Source organism: Canis aureus, chromosome 10 (assembly GCF_053574225.1).
Source record: "Canis aureus isolate CA01 chromosome 10, VMU_Caureus_v.1.0, whole genome shotgun sequence".
Taxonomy (NCBI): Eukaryota; Metazoa; Chordata; class Mammalia; order Carnivora; family Canidae; genus Canis; species Canis aureus.
The window spans coordinates 22682298-22697577 of record NC_135620.1 but is presented as its reverse complement, the minus strand read 5'-3'; the positions used below and the strand labels follow the sequence as shown (position 1 = coordinate 22697577).

The 15280-nt window shown below is 37.5% G+C and overlaps 1 protein-coding gene and 1 long non-coding RNA gene across 4 annotated transcripts in view; one reads left to right on the top strand and one right to left on the bottom strand.

Annotated features, from left to right (window-relative positions):
* AFF4 (ALF transcription elongation factor 4) overlaps nucleotides 1-15280 on the top strand; it is a 92393-nt gene that overhangs the window by 10595 nt on the left and 66518 nt on the right. The window lies entirely within an intron of this gene.
* LOC144322091 (uncharacterized) overlaps nucleotides 636-15280 on the bottom strand; it is a 55021-nt gene continuing 40376 nt past the window's right edge. The window contains exon 3 of the long non-coding RNA XR_013387659.1: nucleotides 636-713. This is a non-coding gene — a long non-coding RNA (uncharacterized LOC144322091). The remainder of the gene's footprint in view (nucleotides 714-15280) is intronic.

Sequence of the window (15280 nt, the reverse complement as noted above, 5' to 3'; positions counted from 1 at the left end):
CTTGAAACTTCTTAGTAGTGTTTCATTTTCTGTAGTATTCCTCTACCTAGGGATTCTTCAACATTAATAAGTTTTTTGTAACTTCTGAAGTACTGCTTTGTAACCAGCTACTCCCTTGGGAGTTTGTTGCTGTGTTTAGATTTTGTTTGTTATTGTTTTGTGCCACGTTATAATGCATTATACTAATGATTTCGCTGTGGCTCAGACAAGGAAGGATGGTGAGTAAAACTGGATCATGTCATGGTGGGTTGTTAATATAGGCAGGCCAAACCCAAAAGAACCCTGGCATAGTACTTAGCCTCATGTTTTCACTGTGAAATGTATCTGGTGGACCCTATCTATGTAATTAATCAAATGAAACAGTTTGCAGTCTCAGTGTTTTGTTCCAAACCTCAGCAGTGATTATACTAGACACATATTTAATGTAGATTTCAGTAAGGTACTAAACCACATATGGACAAGATAGATTGCCACAAGTGAGTCTTCTTTAAAATTGAAATTGAAGGACTGCTACCTGGTATGTTAGTATATGGTTGTATTTCTCTAATCTGGGAAATAAACATTTGCAGTTATTAAGTCCATTTAGTATAACATATTTACAAGTATTTACTGCATTAGTATTATTGAAGTCATGTTATAGAAGAGGTTTAATAATATTGAACCCGACCTGAGACTGTATATTTCCAGGGTTGAATACATCATTGCTCTAGTTTCTGCAAAACAACATAATGTTACATTAATGTTAGTTTAAATTTGTATTTTATTTTTAAAGTTTGTTCTGTATAAGAGCTATAAACATAGTGAGTTTATACCTAATTTTTATTTTACTATTATTAACATAATAAAACCCTCGTCCAAGATCTAGGAGATTTCATTTTCTTTGAAAAGATATCTTTATATCTTTCAGATATAGAAACAAACCCGACAGGTCTAGTCTGATCCTATGTATCTCTCCAGTCTTATCTTTTATTTTGCACTCCTCCAACCCTATTTTCCAACTATACTTGATCTACCTCTTTTCCCTGGATGTGTTGTGCTCTCTCTCCTGGGCAGTTGCACTTGTTCTTTCTGCTTAGAATTAACCTCCCTCCCTTTCTTCCTTTCCTACTTTTCCTTACCATTTTTCTCTAGTCAAGCTAGCTGCAACCAAATCTTGGAGATGAGGGATACTTTTACTTTTTTATATTCTTAGCATTAGCGCAGTGTCTGGCACAGTGTACATTCTGGTTAAGATATTGTTGAATGAACTAAAATGTTAACATTGTACTTTATAGTATAGGTCTTTACTGAAGAGATAGGTTGTGTTTTTTTTTTTTTTTTTCTTAAGATTTTTTTTATTTATTAGAGAGAGAAAGAGAGAGGCAGAGATACAGGCAGAGGGAGAAGCAGGCTTCATGCAGGGAGCCTGACATGGGACTGATCCCGGGTCTCCAGGATCACACACTGGGCTGAAGGCAGCGCTAAACCGCTAAGCCACTGGGGCTGCCCTTTTTAAAGATTTTGTTTATTCATGAGGGACACACAGAGAGGCAGAGACAAAGTCAGAGGGAGAAGTAGGCTCTCTGCGGGAACCCAATGTGAGACTTGATCCTAGGACCCCGAGATCACAATCTGAGCCAAAGGCAGACTTTCAACCACTGAGTCACCCAGGTGCCCCTGAAGAGATAGGTTTTAAAATGAGGATTGTAAAGCCTTCAAAATTCCTTCTGAATTCTGTTTAAATATGTTAAGAAGTCAGTTAGAAACTATTTTGAGGGGTGCCTGGGTGGCACAGTCTTTTAAGCATCCAACTCTGTTTTGGCCAGTTCGGGATCTCAGTTTCATGAGATAGAGCCCTGCATCTGGCTTTGTTCAGCATGGAGTCAGCTTGGAACTCTCTCCCTCTTCCTCTGCCCTTCCCCACTGTGTGTGCACGTGCACACACTGTTCTCTCCCTCTCAAATAAGTAAATCTTTTTTTTTTTTTTTTTTAAGATTTATTATGATAGACACAGAGAGAGAGAGAGAGAGAGAGAGAGAGAGAGGTAGAGACACAGGAGGAGGGAGAAGCAGGCTCCATGCCGGGAGCCAGACGCGGGACTCGATCCTGAGACTCCAGGACCGCGCCCTGGGTCAAAGGAAGTGCCAAACCGCTGAGCCACCCAGGGATCCCAAATAAGTAAATCTTTATTAAGAAAAATAAAAAAATATTTTGAAAGTGGGTTTACTCGTATAACTCAAAATTTGATCTTTTAAAGTTTTTTAAAAGATTTTATTTATTCATGAGAGACACAGAGAGAGGCAGAGACACAGGCAGAGGGAGAAGCACACTCCGTGCAGGGAGCCCGATATAGGACTCGATCCTGGAACTCCGGGATCATGCCTTGAGCTGAAGGCAGATGTTCAACCAACCGCTGAGCCACCCAGACTTCCCAAAATTTGATCTTTCAAAGTAAATATTCTTTGTGTCATAATAAATAACTCCTAATTCATGTTTCTATTCCAATGAATAAAGAGCAACAGCCTTAAGTGGCTTTAGCCTTTCTTTTTAAGTTATTTATTTTTGAGAGAGAGAAAGGACAAGCAAGAAAACGAGCTAAGGAGAGGGGCACAGAGAGAAGCTGACTCCCTGCTGAGCAAGGAGTCTGATGTCAGACTCAATCCCAGGACCCTGGGATCCTGAGCAGAAGGCAGACGCTTAACTGACTGAGCTACCCAAGCACCCTGGCCTTAACCTGCTTAAAGCAATATTCCTGTTTACGTTTTAATAGAACCTTATTAACAGAATGTAGGGTGGTTAGGACTGGGACTTGAATATATTATTTTTTCATTCAGTACATTAGCATTTCCCTCCAACATTTTTTATAGTGTTCTAAGGAACTAAATATATCTCAAGAAATCCAGGTACTTTATTATCGGTCTTTCATATATGCAAATGATGAAATTATTGAGATAACTCCTTTTTAGTGTAAACTCCAAGGAACCTTTGCTATATAGTGTTTTTAAACTTTTGATTAATGTATTATGTGCATTTTTAGGTAAAAAAAAATTGCTTTTATTTTACAATTTGGACTTACACTATTTTCTTTTGGCTTCCTCAGGTACTACAAATGAAAGCAGTCTCATAGTGTTCTGTTGAACAGATAATTTCTTTCTGGATGTTGTAGACTGAAACATTCAGTTTTTACACCTTCTTAGTTTGCCAAGTATGATTCTGAGATTTTACAGTCTAGCACTTACATTTGGTGAACATTTGAAAGTACAGGGTTTAAATAAAAATAGAAATTGATCATTTCTGTACATGTATTTTTTTCTTGAACATATGTTGTTTAACTTTTAGATAAACTCTTACAGAAAAAGTGCTTTAAAAGCAACAGATAATTCATTTAGTATCAGTATTAATGCTTTTATTGGATTGATAATATATTGAGTGTAATAAATGGAAGACCTGCTGTCTTCTTGGCACGAGATATAACCAAAAGTCTTAGGGAAGAAATGGGAGACTATCTGTGGGTAGAAAATGAGGGGTGACCTCATCTTCTGAAACCCAAATTTTAATGCGTATTCTCACTGACTGACTCTTGGGGCATAATACGACAATTGCGACCTTTATTCATCACATATTTTTAGGATCTGTTGTATGCTTGCTGCTGTATGAAGCAGTGGAGGGGAGATACGGTGGTAAGTCCAGTGATATCTATAATTCTTACTCTCTAGCAGCTTGTAATAAGGAGGTGACTAGGGAAGACAGATAGAATAACAATAAATAATCCTAATGTAAGGCAAATGATAAGGGCCAGATGAGATACAAAGAAATGCTTTGAGAAGTAAATTATTTTAGTGACAAAGGAAACTTGGAGGCTTTTTGAAGGAATGTGGTAAATTTTGAAATGTATGTATTTAGAAATGGGGAGAAGGAAGGACATTCTAAGTAGAGAGACTAGTTTGAGTAAAGATCTGGATCTGAACATGTAGTTTATTTTCAGCTTCAGATAAACCCTAAAGGTTTTATAGAAATGGCTAAGAATTGAACTGTGAATAGTTTTAAATCCTGGGACGAAAACTTTGGACTTAGATTTTTCATAGAGCTTGGAGTTGCTACTGACTTTTAAGCAGGAGAATGTGTTAAGTAGGTCTGTTTTTAAGAAGATAAAGTAATTATCGATGCATACATTACAGAAGTTTCCAATAAGAGACCTTTGTGGGTTTTGAATATTTGCATACTTTTAAAGTGAGACACTAAGTCAAAAGGTTGTTTTCTTCTTATAAAAAGAACTGTAAACTCTCAATTTTAACCATTCTCTCCACCCAGTTATTCATCTTCAAAGATAAAAATAGACTTCTCAACTTATTTGTCCATATGCTTTTAGAATTTGGTAGTAACAATTTTTGAGATGTTTAAACTAGTTAAATTTGGTTTACATAGTTCTCAAATATTAGTAACCAGATGTATATTTGATTTGGTTTTGATTCTGAAATAGCTACATGGCATGTAAAACTGCAGGACTACTGGGAGGAGGAGCATTTAGTGTAATTAGTGAGAGAGACATCTACAGTCAGCTGGTTACAAATAATAGGAATACTCCTTTTCTTTTCTTTTTTTTTTTAAGATTTTATTTATTTATTCATAACAGAGAGAGAGAGAGAGGCAGAGACACAGGCAGAGGGAGAAACAGGCTCCATGCTGGGAGCCCGACATGGGACTCGATCCCGGGTCTCCAGGATTACACCCTGGGCCGAAGGCGGCGTTGAGCCACCGGGGCTGCCCAGAATACTCCTATTCTTACGCTCACTCTTACATGTGAGCATATTTGCATATATAATAAACAATCCTTGAATCAAGGTTTGAAATTGTCTGATTTTATTTTATTTTAATTTTAAATAGGTACCACACCCAGCATAAGGCTTAAATTCATCACCCTGAGATTAAGAGTCTCTACCAACTGAGCCAGAGAGGTATCCTGTCTAGTGTTTTAAAAAGAGTAAGTTTAAAAAAAAAACAAAAAAAAGAGTAAGTTTATAGTCATCAGTTTGGAAAATACTGTTCCAAATTAGTTAATGAACAATTGAATGGCTGCCTAATGATATAATAAACATTGATTGTGGTACTGTGTGGGCCTTAAGATGAGGAAATAAAGTTTTGCTTTATCAGAAAAAGTTTCATAGAGGAAGTAAATGGAATATAGTTATAGAATCAGAGTTGTATAGATTGACAGATAAATAAGGAAATGTGTTTCAATTCTGGTTGATCTAAAATAATGCAAATGTTAAGTATTTACTGAATTAAAATTTTTGCAGATGGTATCTGATTTTAGTGTAATATGAGTATTAATTCCAATTTTGAAATATTGGTATTTGTGATATTAGGTAAAGACTATCATGATCTTTAGGCATTATTTTGTAATAAGTGAGATAACTGCTGCTTTCTAACCAGACCACGAAATTCATTAGTCTGCTAGGTTATGTTCTAGGTATGCATTGCAGAACACAACATACATTCCCTGATTATCCTCTAGTAATAGAGGAAATACTCATGAACATCAAAAGAAGTGTAATTAATTGCGATTAAGTACTATGAAGGAAAAGGGAATTGTCTACATGAACTTCCTGAAGCTGAAAAGAGCACTGTAAGTTCAAGAAGCCAAGAAAATAAAAATAAAAAACCTTTGGTGGGAACTCGGAAGGGAAGGTAGTAAAATACAAAATAAATTTGATAAGATAGGTAGGAGTCACATCAAGTAGAAGTTGGGTCATTGCTTTGTAGGCCATATGAAGGACCTTAATGTTTATCCTAAGGTAAATGGAGAGCTTGTTAAAATTTTTTAAGCAGGGGTTGGGTGACACAGTCTGGTTTGTGTTCTAAAAAGATCACTTTGGCTGCTGTATGAAATATGGATTAGAGAGAGAACAGGGGAACCAAGAATCCAATTAGAAGGCTGTAGCATTTGTTTAAGGTGTAGATAAACTGATGACTTGTTTTGAGCAGTCGCTGTGGAGAAAGTAGTAAACAGATAAATCCAAAATATATTTTGGTAGGCTATGGTTATGGATTGGAGATGGAGAGAGGTTAAAAGGAAGATTGAACAAAAGCATTTGTTTGGTACAGTGAGGATTACTGCACCAGGAGTTGTTGGCAGTAGGGGAAAACCAGTCAGGGAATCAATCTGGGATGTATTAAGATTAAGATCCCTCAAAGAACACGATCAAACAGGTTCTCTATCTCAAAAGAGAAAAGTGTGGTATAGTGTGTATTTGAGTATTCGTAGCATAGGGTATATAGATAGCTTTTTAAGCAGTGAGATTGTAGGGAGAGAATGGAGAATCAGAATAAGACCCAGGGCTGAGCACAGAGAAGTACCAACTAACAACTAGTACTACTACTACTACTTTCTTTCTTTCTTCTTTTTCTTTTTCTTTTTCTTTTTCTCTTCTTTTCTTTTCTTTTTTCTTTTCTTTTCTTTTCTTTCTTTTCTTTTCTTCTTCCTTTCCTTTTCCTTTTTCCTTTTTCCTCTCCTCTCCTCTCCTCTCCTTTCCTCTCTCCTTTCCTCTCTCCTTTCTCCTTTCCTTTCCTTTCCTTCTTTCGAGAAGTACCAACTTCCAAGAAGTCTGGTAGGTAGAATGAAAGGAGACAGGTGATAGGAAAACTGGGATGGCTGGAGATACAGAATCCAGGAGTATATAAGGAGCAAGCTTGGATATTTATGTCCTGCATTTGATGCTGTGTGGCAGTCCAAGTTGAGTGAGCTTCCGAGTATCCAGAGGAATGCCAGTGTTTGCTGCAGTAACTTCCTCAGCCCACGAAGAGGGTGAACATTTGACTTGCACTTGAAGTAAATTGGATTTTTTTTAAAGATTTTATTTATTTATTTGAGAGAGAGGATGAGCGGAGGAGAAAGGCAGAGGGAGAAGCAGACTCCCCACTGAGCAGGGAACCCAACATGGGGCTTGATCCCAGGACTCTGGGCTATGACCTGAGCCGAAGGCAGACACTTAACCGACTGAGTGACCCAGACACCGCTAAGTAAATTGGATTTTATATATAAGGAATTTGCGGGCAGCCCGGGTGGCTCAGTGGTTTAGCGCCGCCTTCAGCCCAGGGCCTGATCCTAGAGACCTGGGGTTGAGTCCCACGTTGGACTCCCTGTGTGGAGCCTGCTTCTCCCTTTGCCTGTGTCTCTGCCTCTCTGTCTCTCGTTTCTCATGAATAAATGAATAAAATCTTAAAAAAAAAAAAAAAAAAGGAATTTGCTGTACAAGATACAGCTGAAGAAATGTATGATATTTGGGAAATATGGATCTTTCTGTCACATCTGAGTGGGGAACACGCTCAAAACTAGAAGAACAGCTTATGTGGTCTGTGAAGATTTCTTTAATGCCAAGAATATGTGTGATCACTTTTCAGGATTCGGTGTTTGTAACAGATACTTGGTGGTTCTGTACTAAAATGTCAACAGGGCGCTTTAGAAGATGGACACAAAAAAGAAGGAACACCAATTGAAGCTTCTCAAGGAGAAATATGGCATCAACACATATTCACCAAATTAAATGTCTTCTGCATTTTTATTTTGGACTAAAAGCCAGAAATGACCACCATCACCTTTTTTTTTAAAATATTTTATTTATTGGGGATCCCTGGGTGGCGCAGCCGTTTGGCGCCTGCCTTTGGCCCAGGGCACGATCCTGGAGACCCGGGATCGAGTCCCGCGTCAGGCTCCCGGTGCATGGAGCCTGCTTCTCTCTCTGCCTCTCTCTCTCTCTCCCTGTGTGACTATCATAAATTAAAAAATATATATATTTTATTTATTCATGAGAGACATACACAAAGAGAGAGGCAGAGACACAAGCAGAGGGAGAAGCAGGCTCCATGCAGGGAGCCTGATGGGACTCAATCCCAGGACTCCAGGATCATGCCCTGGGCCAAAGGCAGGCGCTCAACCACTGAGCCACCCAGGGATCCCCACCCATTTTTGTTTTTAATTGATGCTGAATATTCTGATTTCTTTTTTTTTTTTTAATTTTTTATTTTTTATGTATTTATGATAGTCACAGAGAGAGAGAGAGAGGCAGAGACACAGGCAGAAGGAGAAGCAGGCTCCATGTACCGGGAGCCCGACGTGGGATTCGATCCCGGGTCTCCAGGATCGCGCCCTGGGCCAAAGGCAGGCGCTAAACCGCTGCGCCACCCAGGGATCCCTGATTTCTTTGAGATTCAGAACAACTGTGCATGATCTTGGCAAAGTGGAGTGTGGGAAGTTGGAAACAATAGAATGTTGAATATGGTTGGATACATTTTGGAAAGCAATTTGTCTGTATCTGTTAAAACTGCAGATGCTCATGTCTTGTACCCCAGCAATTCCACTTGTAGTTGTCTATCCTAGAAAAACTCTCACTCATTGGTATAGTGAGAAATGCACAAAAAAATGATCATTACAGCACTATAATGGCAGAAAAAGGGGAAACTGGAGAGTGGTTAAGTAAATTGTATGGATACATAATGAAAATAAATGAGCTATAGCAATATGTATCAACACGGATATAACCTAGTGACATAATGCTAGGAATTAAAAAGGCTTGGTCTTTAGCATATACCCTTTTTAGAAGTTGTAAAACAAGCAAAACTATTCAGTGACTCCTTTAAGGATACGTACATCAATTATAAAAATATAAATGGATTTATGGGAATGATTATCACCAAAATCAGAAGAGCAGCTACCACTTGTAAGGTGGAAGGATCACAGGAGATGTGATCCAATGAGGCTACAGAGTAGCCTTTGCCTATGTTGGCAATGCTGTATTTTCTAAGATGGTTCATGGGTAACCACAAGTGTTTATTGCTTCAGGTAGTTTTTTATATCAATGGTTGCAGAGGAAGTAGAGAATCACCAAGAGTCCTTTTGAGAAGCTTGGCCATGAAGGAGAACAGAGAAGAGAGAGAGTGGTAGCTGGAGAGAGATGGGGTCAGAAAAGTCTCTTTTTAAAGAATATGTTTGAATGCTGCTGGAAAGGATTCGTTATAAGTTGAAATTGCTAGAGAGAAGTCAGGGACTGTTAAAGGTCTGGAGGAAGATAACAAAATGGGCAGACTTTTTCTTTCACAGGAAAGAGAAGTTCTCTATTTTAACCAGAGGAAAGAAGAGAATGGATGTAGATATTGGTAGTTTGAAAGTTGATGGCTGATGGATGAGATTTCTCTCTTATCTTTCCTTTTTTTTTTTTTTTTTTTTTTTTGATAGAGGGAGAGGCAAGCTGGGAGGGGCAGAAGGAGAGTAAGAGAGATTGGAACCCAACACAGGGCTCTATCCTACAACCCATGAGATCATGACCTGAGCTGGTATCTCGAGTCGGGCACTTACCTGACAGTGCTCCCCAGCTGCCCCTCTCTCTCATATTTAATGTTCTATTTTTAGTTTTTGTCAAGTAAGACAAGGTCATTTGTGGAATGCAAGTTAGGGGAAAGAGAGTCCTAGGAAGATACTGTGAGGAATAGGAAAGATCATTCATCTGTGAAAGATAGTGAAATTTTGGGAAGCTTTCAGGGCCTCGTTCAGGGTGAGTTATGAAAAATGATTATGAGAGATTCAGATAATATATAAAGATATGATGAACAAAGCACAAATAGTATGGAATTCCCTTTGTTTCCATGTGTTTCATGATAGTATTTTAAACCCAAAGGCTATAGAAGTCTCATGACTGATTCGGGGGCAAAGATCCTTCTCTGCAAAATAGTTTTGGGACCTGGTGTTTCACTGCTAGTGGCTTTGATCTCCAGACATACAATCTTAGTTTCTCTGCCTTTCAGGAATTAACTTCTTCAGATTCTCAAGATAGAGAAATCCTACCAAATGAGGCCAAGAAGGGTTTCGGTACTCATGAGGGTTTTGCTTTAATACAATACATTGTGATAAGGTTACAGTTTAATAGCATTTCTTATATACTGAATCCTGAAATGATTGTGATCTTAGCTCAAGTCTCATTTAGACTTTTGGAGTTTAAATCATTTAATGGTCTGGTAGTGGAATGGCTCTGTCAGCAGTTTAGTTCTAAGACAGTACTTGAAAAAAAAAACATAGTAATAGGTTCTGAACACCACTAAGAGGTAAGTTAAAGGTCACATTTTTAAAAAAATATTTTATTTCTTTATTCATGAGAGACAGAGAGAGAGAGAGAGGGAGAGACACAGGCAGAGGGAGAAGCAGGCTCCATGCAGGGAGCCCGATGTGGGATTCGATCCCGGGACTCCAGGATCATGCCCTGGGCCTAAGGCAGGCGCCAAACCGCTGAGCCACCCAGGGATCCCCTAAAGGTCACATTTTACTTAAACTTTTTGTAAATAAAAAAATGTAAGGGGTGCCTGAGTGGCTTAGTTGATTAAATGTCCAACTCTTGATCTCAGCTCAGGTCTTGATCTCAGGGTCATGAGTGTGGGGCCTATTTAAATTTAAAATGTAATAAAACTAATAATGTGTTTTTTGAAAGATTATAGAAGATTAATTTCTGGTTCATTTGGGAATGCACATTAAAATTTTTTACTGTGTGCTTTACTGTAATTTTTTATTGTGGTAAAATGTATATAACACAATTTATTTAAACCATTTTAAGTGTATAGCTCAGTGGCATTAAGCACATTCACAATGTTGTGTAACCATCACCATTATCAGTTTACAGAATTTTTTATCATCCGAACAAACTCTATACTTGTTAAATGTAGTCCTCTATTCCTCCTTATCCCCAGCCCCTGGCAACCACAATTCTACTTTCTCTCTTTCTGAATTTGCTTTTTCTGCGCACCTCATGCATGTGGGATCATATAGTATTTGTCTTTTTGTTACTGGCTGATTTTACTTTGTATGATATCCTCAAGGTACATACATGTTGTAGCATGTCATTCTTTTTTAAGGCTCAGTAATGTTCCATTGTAGGTATATCCCACATTTTGGGATGAATGGATTTTGTTTTTTCCATTCATCTTTTGATGGGCATTTGGGTTAATTCTACCTATTGACTCTTGAGGATAGTCTGCTATGAACATAAGTGTCCAAGTGTCTGAGTCCCTGCTTTCAGTTCTTTTGGGTATAGATGTAGGAGTGTAATTGCTGGATCACATGAAATTGTATGTTACACTTTGAGTAACCACCACAGTGTTTTCCACTGCAGCTGCACCATTTTACATTCCCACCAGCAATGCACAGGGTTCTAATTTCTCAACATTCTTACCAAGAGTTATTTATTTATTTATTTTTTTACTTTTTGAAAATAGCCATCCTAATGGGTGGTTATATGGTATCTCATTGTGGTTTTGATTTGCATTTCCCTAATGACTAATAATGTTGAGCATCTTTTCACGTATTAACTGGCCATTTTTTTCTTCCTTTTCTTTTTAAAAAATTTAATTCAGTGTAGATAACATACAGTGTTACATTTCTTATTAGCCATTTTTATATGTTCTTTGGAGAAATATTTAAGTCCTTTTCCCATTGTGTTATTATTTACCTTGGCACTTTTTTGGAAAATCAGTTATAAATGTGTGTTTCTGGACTCTTGGTTCTGTTTGATTTATATGTTTGTAGTAAGTTTTGAAATTGGAAAGTGTGTATCTTCTAGCTTGCTTTTGCAAGACCGGTTTTTTGTTTTGTTTTGGTTTGGTTTGGGTTTTTTTGGCTGTTTATGACCCTTTGAATTTCCATACTAATTTTAGGATCGGATTGTCAATTTCTGCATAGAAGTCAGCTGGGATATTGATGGAGATTGTGTTGAATCTGTAGATGAGTTTAGAAAGTATATCCATCTTAACAATAATTAGATCTTCCATTCCATGATATGAGATGTCTTTGCATTTATTTTGGTCTTCTTTCATTTCCTTGATTTTATAGTTTTCAGAGTATGTTTGTTTTTTTGTTAATTTCTGAGGGCTCTGGGTGGCTCAGTTGGTTGTGACTGCCTTCAGCTCAGGTTATGATCCCAGGATCTTGCTCAGCACAGAGTCAGGTTCTCTCTTTCCCACTCCCCCTGCTTGTGCTCTCTTTTCTCTGTCAAATAAATAAAATCTTTAAAAATTTTTCATTTCTGAGGATTTTATTCCTTATGATGATACTGCACTTTCAAGTTCAAATCCTAAGAGACTATAATGTTTGTCCTTATTTATATCCTTTATCTCTTGAGTAACATCTGATTGTTGTTTTAATGGTATGAGACCTCATTTGTTTCTGATAGGGAAACACACAGTTTAAGCAAAAGGTGAGGAGCCTGAATTATTTAAGGGAATGCACTGGTGTTCAGCCCATCCGTAAGGCCTTGAAGATGGAGGAACAGTTGACAAATGGTAGTAATCAAGGATCCTTTTCAAGTTAATATTCGTTTATTCTTTTTTTAAAAGCAGCTTTATAGAGATAAAATTTCATAAAATTCCCTCATTTTTAAGCCTACAGTTGAGCAATTTTTAATCATTTTATAGAATATGCAGCTATCATCACAGTTTATTTGTAGAACATTTCCATCACCCCAAAATGATCTCTTGTGCTTGTTTGCAGTCACCTTTCATTCTTTGTTTTATCCTTTATGCGTGTGTAGTCGTAAGTACCCAGTACATTCAAATACTTTTCTCATTTAATCAATATCATCAGAGTAGTGTGGACATTTTATGAGAGACAAAACTGAAATTTAGGGAGCTTACTCAAACCTAGTATATTATATAACCAGGACTAAAAATCTGGTACCCTTAACCTGTTCCAACTACTAAATTACATGCCTCACCTGTTTATAATTCAGTTAAAATATGGAATTTACATTACTTTGTTAATTAAGAGGTAATTGCCTGTGTTGGTTTTTGATTACTAGACATTTTATATTTTAGAATGTTTATTAGCCAGGATACCATGCTACATCTAGATTATCAAATAAATCCATGATTATAGCTAAACCACTTGAATCACCTACAATTTAAGGTACTGTGTATTGGGAGATAAAGGGTCATCTTGAGAATTGATACCCTAGCCTCTTGATGGTGATTACAGAGAAATAAAGACCTCTCTTTTGCCCCCAAATATTCATCCAGCAGATAGTTATCACACATGTATCATATTATTGAGTTATTCTTGATGTTCTTCTGAGATTGCTATTCTTTTTTTTTTTTTCTTTTTTTAAGATTTTACTTATTTATTCACAACACACACACAGGCTGAGAGACTGAGAGGCTGAGACATAGACAGAAGGAGAAGCAGGCTCCATGCAGGGAGCCTGATGCGGGACTTGATCCTGGGACTCCAGGATCACATCCTGGGCCAAAGGCAGGCGCTAAACCACTGAGCCACCCAGGGATCCCTTGAGATTGCTATTCTTAATCCCTCTCTCATTGCCTGCCTTTTTCCCCAAGAGGTCCTAAGGATCTTCAGAGAAATTTAAATGGCTGAGAAGTAACCTCTTTCTAATTTGCCCAGTTCTACTATAAATGCAGTTTGACTTGGCTGGAGCTGCTAGTCGTGGGTGGATGAGACTTTTGTAATAACTGCAGTGGGTGGCAGGGGCTGCCAATGAAAGCCAGCTGTTTCCTTCCTTAAATACTCCAATCCCATGTTGTCCCTAATAGAACTCATTTTTGGTCTTTTTGGATACCAAATAACTGAGAATTAAAGATATAGATAGCACAGTATCTGTAGCATTGGAATTTAAAATTATTTAGATTAATTTAGTTACCTCACAGAAATAAAGAATGGAAAATTCCAGAGAGGCTGAGCAGTTGCAGATCAGGGTGAAAGGAAGGAGGCAGACAGAAGAAATAAATCATGAGACTTGGAGAGATAACTGACAAATTTCCACAACTGCAGTATGCTTTACTTACTGTGAAGGGATTGAGAAGAGTTTAGGCATGGCTTGCCAGTAGAGTTTGGGAATAGTCTTGGAGAAGGAGGCAGAAGATTTGAAAACAGGTAGTCAGTTAAGTTAGAATGCACACTTAAGTATAAGATTTAATTCTAAATTGGTATTCCTAAAAAAAGTAATAATAATAAAAAATAAATTGGTATTCCTTAGTTAAGATATGTGACAAATTGAGAAAGCATAGGTACCACATAATCAAAAGACTGTCACTTTAATAGAGAAATGGACAAAAGATGTGAATACATAGTTTACAGAAAAAGAAATATAAATAGCTAAGTGACACATGAAATATGTGCAATCAGGGATCCCTGGGTGGCTCAGCAGTTTAGCGCCTGCCTCTGGCCCAGGGCGTGATCCTGGAGTCCGGGGATCAAGTCCCACGTTAGGCTCCCTGCATGGGGCCTGCTTCTCCCTCTGCCTGTGTCTCTGTCTCTGTCTCTCTCTCATGAATAAATAAATAAAATATTTTTAAAAATATGTGCAATCTAATTATCAGGAAATTCGGAAGAATGCAGTTATTAACTGTGAGATCGGCAACGGCTATCTCTGTCATCCACCATTTTATCCCTAGCTCCTGGCACGGTGCCTAGCAATAGTAGATAGGCTCATATATTGGTTGAGTAAATGAAATAAACAAATGAAGTTGGGTTTTTACCCTCTTGGGTTGGTGGCACAATTTAAAAAGATTCCTAATGCCTAGGATTGAGAATGGCATGATTAAAGAAAGGGCAGTCTTGTATTTTGTTGCTGGAGTTGTCCGTGATACAGTTTTTTTGAAAAGCAGTCTGGTGATACATATTAAAAGGGTGTAACATGTACTCTTTGACTTAGCAATTGTACACTTAGAAATCTATCTGAAACTAAAATAATTTCACATATAAACATTCACTGTAATGTTTATGATACTAAATTTTGGATATAACCCAATTATCAGGGGTTTCTGGTTAGATGAATACTATATAGTCAATAAAATAATGAAAATTCATATATATTGATATGGAATTATGTTCATTATGTATTAAATGAAATAAGAATTGTGTAGTATTTTTTGCATGATATGACTGTATGTGACTCCACATTATTGCTTATTTCAGGGGATTGAAATTGTTGATTTTATTTTTTTTATTTTTTTAATTTTTATTTATTTATAATAGTCACACAGAGAGAGAGAGAGGCAGAGACATAGGCAGAGGGAGAAGCAGGCTCCATGCACTGGGAGCCCGATGTGGGACTCGATCCCAGGTCTCCAGGATCGCGCCCTGGGCCAAAGGCAGGCGCTAAACCGCTGCGCCACCCAGGGATCCCATGAAATTGTTGATTTTAGATTTCAACTTTATATTAACCATATTAGAGTTTTTAAGCAAAGAGTATACTTTTATATTTGGAAAAACAAAACCATTTAGGTTTATCTCTTTGAAAAATGCATAAGT